Here is an 11,201-nt window from a genome sequence, read left to right as displayed (position 1 = left end):
TGCCGTTTTGTCTTGAAGTTGATTCTGATAGAGAGGTAGCTGTACAGTCGTTGGTACTAAAGTCGCAGTCAGGTCATTGGAGTTGGTTTCCATTCGTATACATGTTGTGTGCATGTATACAAATAGATTGGGCTGAAACTTACTTTTTTAATTGGCTGAATTTGTTGTTTAAAATCTTTCATAAATAGCATTTGAAAGTAATTTATTATTCTTTCTATTGAAATGAAGCATAAACTTTATACATCATTGACTTTGAGCGACATGATTGGAGAAACAAAACGAACAAAATTTGTTTTTTCTTCCATTAGCTTCCAAACATTGCAAAAGACAAAATAAGCTATATGTATATATATAAAAGCATTTGATACCTTAATTACATCTTAACAACTTAAGTTTTTTAGTATAGTAGGTAAACCAAATGCTAAATTTAGTAAATTTATTTATCAAATGATGTCATTGTTTCTTTTTTATTAAAATTATATGTTTGTGTTAGTATTTTATTGGTTGAAAATGAAAAAATATTAGAATGAACTCAAATTTTAATTAATAAAACATTATCATATCATTTCATAAATATATTTGATAACTCTAGTACTGCAAATTATTTTGGTTCTCTCAATAGGAAAGAAATGATGCCGCTTTGTCTTGAAGTTGATTCTGATAGAGAGGTAGCTGTACAGTCGTTGGTACTAAAGTCGCAGTCAGGTTATTGGAGTTGGTTTCCATTCGTATACATGCCGTGTGCATGTATACAAATAGATTGGGCTGAAACTTACTTTTTTAATTGGCTGAATTTGTTGTTTAAAATCTTTCATAAATAGGATTTGAGAGTAATTTATTATTCTTTCTATTGAAATGAAATATAAACTTTATGCATCATTGACTTTGAGCGATATGATTGGAGAAACAAAACAAACAAAATTTGTTTTTTCTTCCATTAGCTTCCAAACATTGCAAAATACAAAATAAGCTATATATATATATAAGCATTTGATAACTTAATTACATCTTAACAACATAAGTTTTTTAGTATAGTAGGTAAACCAAATGCTAAATTTAGTAAATTTATTTATCAAATGATATGTCATTGTTTTCATTTTTATTAAAATTATATGGTTGTGTTAATATTTTATTGGTTGAAAATGAAAAAAATATTAGAACGAACTCAAATTTTAATTAATAAAACATTATCATATCATTTCATGAATATATTTGATGACTCTAGTACTGCAAATTATTTTGGTTCTCTCAATAGGAAAGAAATGATGCCGCTTTGTCTTGAAGTTAATTCTGATAGAGGTAGCTGTGCTGTACAATCGTTGGTACTGAAGTCGCAGTCAGGTTATTGGAGTTGGTCTCCATTCTAACAGAAGTTTGTTATGACTAGTATAAGTTGTTATTTATTTATTGGTGAGAAAGGGGGTCCAAACTCCAAAGGACCCAAAGAACAGACTAAAATACTGCTCAAAGCTTCAAAGGCAGCCAACACCTATAAGATCTTCAAACAAAAACGGGCCAACACTGCAAGGGAGGTGAGGAAAGTAGAGAGGCCCAGATCCAGGGAGAGGCCCAAGTTGGCCATACAATCAGCAGCCATATTTTGTCGACCCTGTAAATTAATGTGATGAACAAATTAATAGTAGCCATTATCAGCAACCATATCATCTTAGAAACAAATAGTACACTCAAGCACTGAGGTCATCTTATTCGACAAGAGAATCAAAAGCCAAATCTCACATATACAAACTAATAGGTCGATCGTAGCGGCACTGGATCAATAAAAAGTGAAGCAACAATATCTATCATCACTTTCCCAACATGTGTGAAGCCATCTCCCCTTTTGGAAAGGAGATCATCTATTCTTGTTAAATTAAGAACACGCATAAGGATAGGCATTGGCACAGCAGTTGGTCTAAGGAACTCTTCGTTTATATCTTTCCATGAATCCACAACTTTTTTGTTAAAAACATCAATTGCCTCCTGCTCTGTGACCTCATATTGCTTCATGTAGCAATCAATGCTAGAAGAAACATGCCCTCTCTTTTTCTCAAACTGCAAAATAGAAATCAAAATATGTAGTCTTACTAATTAAATATATAGGTAATTATTCATGAACATGATCATTTAGTATCGATCTATATATTATACCTTGCTCCCAGCAATGTCATCCATGAGCCTAAAAATGGTATTAGAAGCTCTAAGAATTTTAGGGCCATTGGACAACCACTTAAATGACTCCTCGGTTACAATATCTCCCATTCCAACTAAACTTGAGACTGAAAGCAGACTGTTACCAACAGAAGATGCAGCAACAAGCATATACTCCTCCATGCTTGGGATGTATTCTTCGTGGAACCATTTGGCCTCAGCAAAGTAGAGTCGAGCTTGTGCTTTCATCTGAGCCATATGTCAAACCCAGGTAAGAATAAATTGAGCCTGCTTGATAGTAGAAGAATTTCATAGAAAAATAACAAACAGTGTAGAGAAGGAAAAGTTTTGCATATATACATTACTTACAGCTTCTTTTGCATAGTAAACTGGGTATGATCTCCCTTCCTTTACAGCCACCTCCTCCTCAATTTCATTGTAAGCATTCAAAAGTGTATGATAAAAAATCTGCACATAGTCTGGCAATTCATCAATGCAATTGACATCCCACCTGAAAAATGCATAAACCACAACATTCATCTTAAGCCAATAAGGTAGGAGCTAGGATCTAGATCAAATAGATCGAGAAGCTTTAATTAATTTGAAAAGCAGATTTGCTTATTTCAAACTAACCTCTGAATTGCTGCAGTAAAGATCTCGAGTTCTTCGAATGTACCAAATGCATCGTATATATCATCCAGTACTAATCCCAGGGTAATAATTTTTGGAAGAATTTTTCTGGCGGCAGAGTAATGGGGTTCAAAATACACTCCCACTATCCAAAAGTACAACTCCACGATCCTATCTCTTGCAAAAGGCAGCTTCCTTTCAAAGTCTACTTCTTTCCACCACCTAAACAATATTAATTAGTGTGTAACTTAGTAATGTGCACCAAGAAAATTAATTATCTTATTTTCGATCACATGATTCTAAGGCTTACCTACCAAACTCGCTGAGCTCTCTTCTGTGCAAAGATTGAACAAGATTGAAATCTAACTTTGCAAGTTTCAATAAAGCTTCATTATGTGAAGCGTCATCTTGGTAAATTGGTATGAAACGCCTAGCTGGCGCATATCCTCTCTAGACTTTTTCTCAAAGGTCTTTCTAAGGCTTGAGATATTTGTTCAGTCTGTTGATAGCTTACGTGGGTTGCTGCGGACTCCGGGTGAGTGGTGGTAAAAACAAAAGCCTCTTCTAGTATATCTTCTCTCGACATCCTGAGATGCGTTGCTTCGTAAAAGCTTAGCATACCAGGCACATTAGCGATTAAAGATTCCTTAAAGCTATCATTTGCGTCCTTGAATTTGTTGAATACATCTGTTTGAATTTTTTTTTTTTTAAATGGCCATATAAGAAGTAAGATAACAGTTCCTAAAGTTCGTAATGAAGTAAGCTAGGTACAATTTATATTGATCATCACTCAAAATTTCATAACGAATTACAAATCCCAAATCTCAGTAGATCTTTTAACTTTTTCTTAGTTTTAATTAACACTTTATCAATGAAGAATTTGGGCGTTCATGAACTGTGGCTCTCTCACCGGTCACCAATGCTTGTGAGTGACAGGGCTAGATTTTCTTTTAGAAAAGAACTAGTAATAGTGCCCGCGCGATGCTGCGGGTCTGAAAAGCTTATAATACGTGCATAAGGCTTATAAATTTTTTACATATATACATCAATGTTCATGCTTAAGTTACAAAATGCGGATTCATGGTATGTTTTATATGCTAGTTGTTATGTTAAAATATTGATGATATCTTAATAAATCTAATATATTGATGATATCTTAATAAACCGAACAACATTCAAAAAAATATGACAATACTTGGTTAGACAATTGTATGCTATGATCATTGTTCAAAAGATGGGCAGTATTCAAATGGTCATTGTTCAAAAGTTCTTGGATGGGTGTTCACAGGTGACTTAATAGGTTTTGGGGGATTCATCTTCAGTGTTCTTGGGCTGCTTATCTCCTACATTGCCTTGTGCGGGGGGATTCTCGTCTTCTTTGCTGGAAATTTTGAAAATGGGATTTGTTAGTGTGTATAATGGTAAAATTTGAGTCCATGTAATTTAAGAGTGCAGACATATTCTTTAACGTGTAAAAAAATACATATGAATGTAAAAACTTTATTTGAATGAGATTGATAAGATGCAAGATCGGAAGAGGCTGGTAAAAATGATTCTAGCAATTTAAGCCATTGAATCTGAAGGAACACCTCTAACCAATTGAACGTAGTTTTACATAACAGTAGAAGTTAATTCATGCATAAAAATGAAGTTCAACTAAAAACCTCACAATAATGCAGGGTAAGGAAGCCTTGGGGAAAAAAAAAAAAAGAGAATTTTTAACTAAGGCATAAAGATCTGGTGAGAGAGAGAGAGAGAATGAGAAGTTAACCAATGAAAAGCAGCTTTGCACAACATGAGAAGTTAACCTATTGTTAAAAATGACATTAATGTAAGATCTCACAATAAATGAAGGACAGTAAGCTGGAGATTAGAGGATGAGAAGTATAAATAGAGGAAGTTGGAAATTAGTTTTCATAGTTTGGTTTATAATTTTTATGTCATATATGCAATTTTTTAAGAAGTATAAAGCATGTCTTTGAGGTGTTGCAATTTATTGTCCCTGTGTGTTGTTGCAGGTGAGAAAAGTGAAAAGATAATTTTGATTGAGTATATAAAATTGGTGACATATATATATATAGATGAAAATATAGTTTATTATATTATTTTGTGAAATTTAAGATAATAAAGATTGTAAATAATGATCAAATTGTGTATATGATTTTGTGATGGAAAAATAACTCAAATTATTTTAGATCAAGACATAAGCAAAATAAGCATTGCATACTCAGCCACAATAAAAGTAGTTTAAGAAAAATTCTAAACACATAGTAGGCTTGAATATTTTCTTCCTTATCAATCTATACCTAGTAAATGTGCCCGTGCGGTGCCGCAGGTGTGGAATTCTTCCTCCCATCCTTCTCTAATGAAATGCCTGCATTCCATACTACTGAAGTTAGTTTTCTCACCCCTTAATGCTATAAAGTCCCAAGAATACATGGGATCAAATAGTCAATTGGAATTTAATTGGCTAGGCCTATGTTTGGCGGCCAATAAAAAGCCAAGTAAAAGAGAGAAAGAAACAAAAAAACATAAATTGACAGCTCACAATTTTCTGTTAGATTGTTAAATCCAAATCTTTATCAAATAGTAGAAGATTTAGTCACCCTAATTGATCAAAACAGCTTCCTAAAATGGTTTTAAAAGAGCAAGAGAAATTAGGAACAGAGACCGTACCAATTAATCTATACAAATTGTAGTGAGATCAGAGGAGAGAAAAAAGTGGAGACTTTACCTTGAGCCTGAGGCTTACAGACAGGAGGGTCTTAAAAGATAAAGAGAAAGCTGCTTGTGGGCAACACCAAAATGAAAATCTAAATATGTATGTAAACATTGACATCAATAGCAAATGAAATTCAAATCTTAAACATCAAGAAAATCGAAAGCTCACAAAATGAACACCCAGTTAAAATAAAATGCTGCGATCAAATAGTCAATTGGAATTTAATTGGCTTGGCCTCTGTTTGGCTGCCAAGAAAAGGCCAAGTAAAAGAGGGAAAGAAACAAAAAACAAAAATTGACAGCTCACCATTTCTGTCCGGTTCTGTCCCTGTAGCTTAAGAATAGTGTGAACCCGGTTTTGTCCCTCTAGCTTAAGAAACGGTGAGCCTTTGACACATAATATGAAAACTATTTTGGCAGCTCAAGCCAACTCATCAACAATCAAAATCATCACAGCCATCACAAATCACCAACAACATGACCATTAACATTTCTTAATTATCCAATTATTCAATTAATATCTAATATCATGGCAAGCTAAGATGCAGTGATTTCATATTGGATGGTTCGAATCAATTAATGATATTTAGAGGCTGCTATACATAACACAAAAAATTGGAATAAATGGGCCAGCCCAAGAAAAAGATGAATGAATACATATATACAGAGAACAACTGTTTGTATGTAGAGTACATCATAAATGTAAATTTTGTACAAACATTTTTTAATTGAGGCTGTTACATAAATTTTTTTTAATTTATAGTTCACTTGTAAAAAGAATTATTTTGGAAATAATGGAGACAATTTAACAATCAACTTGTCATTTTCTCTTTGTTATCTTCTAAATCTTCCCCACTTTCCTCTCTACGTTCACTCATTCTTTTCCTAAAAGTCTAAAGAGTCCCATGTTTCTCTCTTTATCTGCTTAAGGTTCATCTGGGCAATAATGGCCAGATGAAACTTACTCTTATGCGTCCAGTTCCCCAATCCATTTATATAATTTACTACACTGTTAAGAAAAAATGATAAGAAATTTACCTGGACAATGCGGCTCCTAGAGAGTGAGTGGAGGAACTACTAAACAGACAATTATAGAAATAGTGTCAAATTTTCCAGCAACAAAACAATATATCACACAAAAGTAAATTATATATTAATATATTACTACACCGTCATGCATATATATAACATATAATTATTTAGCTCAGCTGAGGTAATTGATCTAGTAAATTATATATATATAATTTTTTATAAAGTTCAAGGCAATGTTTTGACTCCTAGCTTGGTGACGATCGAAGAAGGGTGCATTCTGCATTTCATTTTCAAACGGTTAATTTGTCATCGAAATACTTTCCTAACTAATTGACCAAAAAGGAAGGTTGCAATGAAGTAGGGTCAGCCCAAGTAAACACGAAAAGCTGCATTAATTGCAACAGAAGAAATAGTGATTGAAGTTTACACTGACCTCTGCATCCAGCCTGATGAAGTTGGCATGAAGATGCCTTGAAGCAAGGGACTTCAAATGCTTATCCATTATCCTACAAAGAATCATTTCACATGAGAATATAAATTTTGCATGCAGATGTAGCGACTCAAAGTCTACAATCAGCTACCATTAGCAGTCCATAGTAATCCGATTATTCAATTAATAACATAACATCATCAAATAGTTGTTAAATCAAGAATGATCCAGTCATTTCATTAACAGGAAAAACATCTCAATTCAATCATGTAATGACCAATTAGATCAGCGTACCAACCTAAACTAAATTCACTTTAACCATGTTCATCCACCTAGGAAATTAACATATCTCAATGCAATCCAGCTCAACCCGGTCAGTGGCTACAAACAAAATCAGAGTTCTCAAGCTATCAACCAATTTCAATCCATCACAAACACTCAAAATAGCGGTCACCAGAGCCATACACAGCGGAGGTCACGGTGACAGAGGGTCTAGTTTAAGTTTTTGGATTTTAACAGAAATCCAAGTTACCAATCCATACAAACAATAATATATATTATCCTTTCACTTTTGTTGATATTTTCTGAGAGATCTCAATGCAACAATAAAATTAAAATTAATTAAGCACTTCAAAACCAGCTGTCAAATAAACGAAAATAAAACTATATATACCACTAATTTCAACCAATCTAATTACAATTCCTAACTTGTATGTAACCAAACCAAGCTGCCTATTTTAAAAGACTGAAAAACCATTTGTACTAAAAACAAAAACAACTCGAATAATAATGTCTGAAATTGCTTACCAAATGAGTCTTCTTCAGAATAGAACGAAGCCTGGTGAAGCAAATCTCCATTAGTGCAATATATCTGCAGTGAAAAAGGGAATAAGCAAAACTCAGTCATTATAGTACCCCAAAATTTTGTGAATTTGATGATACTCACTAAGGCATCATTCAAATGTTTTTTATAGAAATCAACCAAAACCTTGGGAGTAAAAAGTTGAACAGAAACATACCAAAGCTAAAACCAGCGGAAAAAACCATACCTTACCCCAAAAAAGAAACCAATCTTCAAATCCAAGAAAGTATGGGAACCTGAAATTAAAACACAGAAATCAAGTCACCGGCGCCGGCTGGAATCGTGGTGGCAGAGGGTACAAAACCTAGAAATACAGATTTCACAACCAATTGAACAATTTGATCCAACAATCAGACAGAGTAGACAAAGAGGAGTAAAACTCACACAAAACCTGAGGTGTAAAGTCACCGGAGCCGTTGCAGGTGACGGTGGCAGCGGTGGAGCTAGGGTTCGAATTGGAGCTTTCATTTCGGGGCCCAATTGACTTAGATCAAGAACACCAATAGAAAGGCCTGGAAGAGAGGAGCAAAATCGGACCAAAATCATCACCATCCGCCGCCGGAATCGCCAACATCTGCGGCGGAAGGCCGCCGGACTTCTCCGCCTCGAAACTCCGTGCAAGGCAGTCGGTTGAGCAATTTGAAGACACCATCATCCTCAGAACGATGGGAGGAACAAAACCCACCCGGCCCGACATCCCAACTCAGCCGGAATTGACGAATCGCCGCTTGAGGACTCGATCGGGTTTAGGTGTCTTTTCGAGTTTTGGCATAATTTCTGGGTTAATTAAATACCATAGAAATGAAGAGGAAGAGAAGAGGAAGAAATCGGGACCCATATCGCCGGCATACGTAGCCGGACGGTGGAGATACGGTCGGATAAAGGGGGCGGAAGGAGAGAGAGCGAAGAGAACAGAGAGAGAGAGAGAGAGGCGCGTGAGATGAGAGTGTTCCAGTATTTTCTGGGTTTTGGGCTTTCTAACAATAATCAGGGTGAATGACAAAAAAGGGCAGACCCAACCCTGGTATTCACAGAATGGCACGTAGATCCAAAAAAAAAAAGACTGAGAGGGGAAACAAAACAAAAGGAAAACAATGGTACGGGCGTAAAAAAATGAAAAAGGCAATGGCAAAAAACAAAGAGATTGTGAATGACCAAAACGGGCCCAACTAACCCCACTAATTACAATGAAAAGCAACTGAAATAAAAAAATAGAGTGGCAAAAAAGTCTTTTTAGTGAACAAAACACTGTTCCTAAGCTACAGTAAACCGATTGTTCAGTTTTAGTATATAGGTAATTTGCATGTAATTGGAATATTAACGTGTCATCTCTTACATAAGTAGAGGGAGAGTCCCACATAGAAATGTCTCAATCCTCCCTCCCTTCATATGGGATGTCACGTCAATATTCCACTTACATATATACTTGCTCATAGCTATAAGCTAGTAATTGATTATGTGTTACCAAAGCACATATCAATCAATTACCAAAGCACGTACATATATACTATATATATGTTAACCAAATCAAAATGGTTAAACCTCGAAGGGCCATAACCTTATATGCTTATGCAAGAAAAGGGGAAAATAAATAAACAAAAAGTACCGATATGCACCAACTTAAAAATGAAGAAGCAAAACTCAACAAAAACACAAAATACATCGCAAGATTTTTTCAGATCGCAAGTTAATGTGACATATTATATTACTGGACCAATATTATAGTATATCATATTATTAGATTATGTTATGGCATTGTTAATGTGATATAATATGTAGTCTAAATTGACAATACGCGCGTAGTTCATTAATTTGATAACACTTCAAATTATTTCAATGGATTTGGGATTTAATTATAATTAATTATGAAGTAAGATAACACTTCAGACTCTGTGTGCATATATTCATTAATTTCTTTACCTACCACATGAAACATTATATCCTTGTTGTCTTAGTAGCCGAAAACCAAGAGCCACGTTGTAAAGGTCACCATCATAATGGTCATGATATGTGAAGAAATCTAGGCATTTATCCCAAAATCAATTAGCAATGAGAGGAGTAGCCCGAAACCCTTATTAGCTACTAGCAAACCCCTCACATCTTCAATGTGGAATTTCTCTCAACACGCCCCCGCACGTGTGGCGTTATTTAAGCCTAACACGTGAACAATTTATATTAGATGACGTGGGAGCACGTGTGGCCATTAGGCGCATCACGTGGATAACCTGTTCTGATACTATGAAGATTGCAATCACAGCCACTGAATAGTTGTGGCACTAAAATTGTTTGCCACTAACATTGCTGTTAGGAACTTAGGATCAATAGGCTTATAGTGCAAATCTATAATCAATCGATCAAACTCTGACGTAATAGCAAATCAAAACAAGAATAATATATATATATATTTTTTTTTGGTAAAATCAATGCATAAACGTAAACTTTATGCATCAATAATTGACTTTGAGCGACATGATTGGAGAAACAAAACAAAGAAACAAAATTTTTTTTTCTTCCATTTCAATAATATTTTAATAAACCACATTAATTAATTAAATATCCAAAATCAAGCAATGATTTCCATGCATAGGAACCATAGGGGCAAGTGGGCCCATTTCCTTTTTTTTCTTAATTTTCTCATGAAACTTGCCCCATTGGGCCTCTTTTTTCCTTTGGTCTCTTTTTTTTTTTGGCCATGACTTCTTTTGGTCTCTTAATTAGTCTCTCCTCCTCACAAGTTTGCTGAATTAATTATAATTCATTCACGATTTCTAATTCATTCACAAAGCATAACGTGCTTCTAGTGTCAGTGTCAGTGTCATTCACCATGCATAACATGCTTCCAGTTCAATATCAGTGTCACCACGCATAACATGCTTCCATTGATTTTATATAATTGGGTTGAGATCTCCTGTCCCCAATCTCTTTGTCTCTCCCTGTTCACCTCCTCAAATTCTTTTTAAATAAAACAAGAATTAAAAAAGCACCCTCAAAATCTGAGAGAGAGGAAACATATGGGATTGGGGATTTGCCACAACTTTCTGTGATTTTTTCGGCAGCATCTCTGCTAAATGGTCCATATGTACGTTCTGACCTCAAGTGCAGTACAAATTTTTAGTTCACGTACGGGTGCTGTGTTGTGGCTTCTAAGTGCAAATTTTTACCACTACTGACCCTTTCTTTGTCATGTTTGATGCTTCAGCCTTGTTTCAATTTTTGTTTTTCTAATCAGAGATGTTTCTGCTTTTTTAATAATATTATGGACGCACATTTATATATGGGAAAAAATTTTGTGCCCTATTAGAACACAATATCTATGTATCATAATCTAATGTGTTAAAATTATTTTACACACATTAGTATATATTTGCCAAATCATAT

At 34.6% G+C, this 11,201-nt stretch overlaps 1 pseudogene across 1 annotated transcript; it reads right to left on the bottom strand.

Annotated features, from left to right (window-relative positions):
• Positions 1-1,731: 1,731 nt before the first annotated feature.
• On the bottom strand, positions 1,732-10,027 carry LOC147298186 ((-)-alpha-pinene synthase-like; annotated as a pseudogene). The gene is made up of 7 exons (XR_015122512.1): positions 10,018-10,027; positions 9,748-9,843; positions 3,089-3,465; positions 2,782-3,000; positions 2,518-2,659; positions 2,149-2,397; positions 1,732-2,052 (listed from the first exon to the last, which is right to left on the bottom strand). The product of XR_015122512.1 is annotated as a (-)-alpha-pinene synthase-like (transcript).
• Between the last annotated feature and the right edge of the window lie 1,174 nt (positions 10,028-11,201).

This window comes from Dryas octopetala, chromosome 1, assembly GCF_963921425.1.
Source record: "Dryas octopetala chromosome 1, drDryOcto1.1, whole genome shotgun sequence".
NCBI lineage: Eukaryota > Viridiplantae > Streptophyta > Magnoliopsida > Rosales > Rosaceae > Dryas > Dryas octopetala.
Note: the sequence above shows the minus strand (reverse complement) of the source record. Positions and strands in the feature narration are given on the sequence as shown.